General features: G+C 37.6%; 1 long non-coding RNA gene across 2 annotated transcripts in view; it reads left to right on the top strand.

The window, feature by feature from the left end:
- Nucleotides 1-2,000, top strand: part of LOC111260256 (uncharacterized) — a 16,717-nt gene extending 14,717 nt beyond the window's left edge. For both annotated transcript variants that reach the window (XR_002680208.2, XR_002680207.2), the window contains 2 exons: nt 1,031-1,301; nt 1,796-2,000. This is a non-coding gene — a long non-coding RNA (uncharacterized LOC111260256). The remainder of the gene's footprint in view (nt 1-1,030; nt 1,302-1,795) is intronic.

Below are 2,000 nucleotides of genomic sequence, written 5' to 3' on the forward strand. Positions count from 1 at the left end.
GACACATTTATGTATTCGACGACATAAAACTTGCCATCTGCAAAATAGGCTATTCTAGTGCTCCCCGTTGTGCGACGGCGGATGATTCATGTCATCGATACGTCCTCAAAAGCAGACATTTGTCGCCTTGTTGTTGATCGGCCGTATAGTATATCTTACGAAAAAATCATTGATGCTATGTAATTTGTGTTAAAATTCAACATATTACACTTAGAAGACGTTGGTTACTAGCGAAGGACAATGAAGAACTTTTGCGAATATACCACCGTGACGCTGCGCCATGCACTTTGAGTTAGACTGAATACGACCAAGAACGCATATAGCATAGCAAAAAAATGTACAAGAACTGTACACCATAACGCGTGCATGCAGGAAAGCCAAACATTGTTAAACCGCGAAGAAGAAGCCAGCTGTTCCTCATGTAAGTGGTGTACTTTTGTACCCCCTGTACCTTTTAATGAGAATCTAATGCAAGTATAATTTAGTCAACGTGTAACGTCAATGGGCGCCGTTAAACTGGACTCGTTAGATAAATCTGAAAGATCCTTTAGGCAGGACAAGGAGGTGATGGTGTAAGTTGCCTTTTGAAACGACAGAATGCTTGGCTTTGACTAGAGGTCAAACAAAAGATAAAAGGAACAGCTGTTACCTAACGATCATGCAACAACCTGGCCTCTTAAAATTAGAACAGAAACACTCACCGATACCAACTTTCTAAACTTGGTAACGTGAGCAAGATTTACGTTTCGTACAATAAAGTTCAAATAATCGAAATGTTAGTGAATCATAGATACGTTTACCTAGATATCTAAGTTGTTTTTCTAGATTTTTTACGTCTAGCTATATGTTGGCACACGAAGAGTGCGTTACCGCACTGATCTATTGTTGTTGTATCTTTATTGAGAAGAACCTATTTGACTTGAGTTATTCGACACCGTTTATTTTCGGATAATTTATCAACTTTTGCGACTAGATCCCGATATTTAACAAGGAAGCGTAACCAGTTTCTTTTTTCTTGTATGATCTTTAGGTACGACCCTTTAAGGAAAAGTGACCTTTGATCATTCAGAAGATTATGGCCTTTCTGATACTATGTTCCGGCAAATTTTGCGACTAGTTTCAAAAGACGCTCATGTGACTCAACCTCAGATACAGCAGCAGGTCCATCTAGTTAAAGGAAAGCCATCGTATAAGCAAAAATAGAAACAAGCAGAAAAAGAACAAGGATAATCGGAAGCGGTCGAGATGAAAAGGTTTAGCTCCTTTTTTCTATTTCAGTGTACTGGGTTGGGGCTGAGAAGGTAAGTCAGGGTTCACATTATTATTCCGTGAACAAGCAAACGGTTATAAAGGTCATTGATTTTAGGGATTTTTTTCTCGATAACTTCCAAGTGCTGAATAGTTAACAACAGTTTGGCCGAGTAGCTATAAATATGATGCACATTATTCGTTCTTGTATTTGTCTGCACTTAGATGAAACAAACAAGGATTTGATTATATATACACGAGACAACCATATATATATATATATATATATATATATATATTCGTTATATTTTAACAACAGTATTGTATTTTGGATGTTTTGGCAAACGTGTAAAGTGAAAAAGAGCATTAAGTAAATATTAATCTATACCTACGGGTACTTGATAGTAATCATTTACGAACGAATGCGTGCGGAAATCAGCTACAAGCGAGCGAAGTGTGTAGCTTGCGTAAAACTATGAAGTCCTTCTTTTGGGAGAAGAAAGGTTTTTAGCGTTAATATACAATTTAAGTGAACGTTGCATTCCAGGCTAAACGCAATTGAATTCAGTCCTAGCGGATGCGACGAAGCTCGTCCGTGTACTTCGTTTTACAACAGTTCTTCACATTAAAATGTGATGTCTATTAATGATGGAGCCGAAGAAGCGTCAGGTGCACTTTTCCCAATAGAACTCCGTCACAATAGAGGTTTTACAGGTTGAAAAAAATCGTAACATTATGCTTTCACATCTAGA

The sequence above is a fragment of the Varroa jacobsoni genome, unplaced genomic scaffold (assembly GCF_002532875.2).
Source record: "Varroa jacobsoni isolate VJ856 unplaced genomic scaffold, vjacob_1.0 scaffold_417, whole genome shotgun sequence".
NCBI classification, from domain to species: Eukaryota; Metazoa; Arthropoda; class Arachnida; order Mesostigmata; family Varroidae; genus Varroa; species Varroa jacobsoni.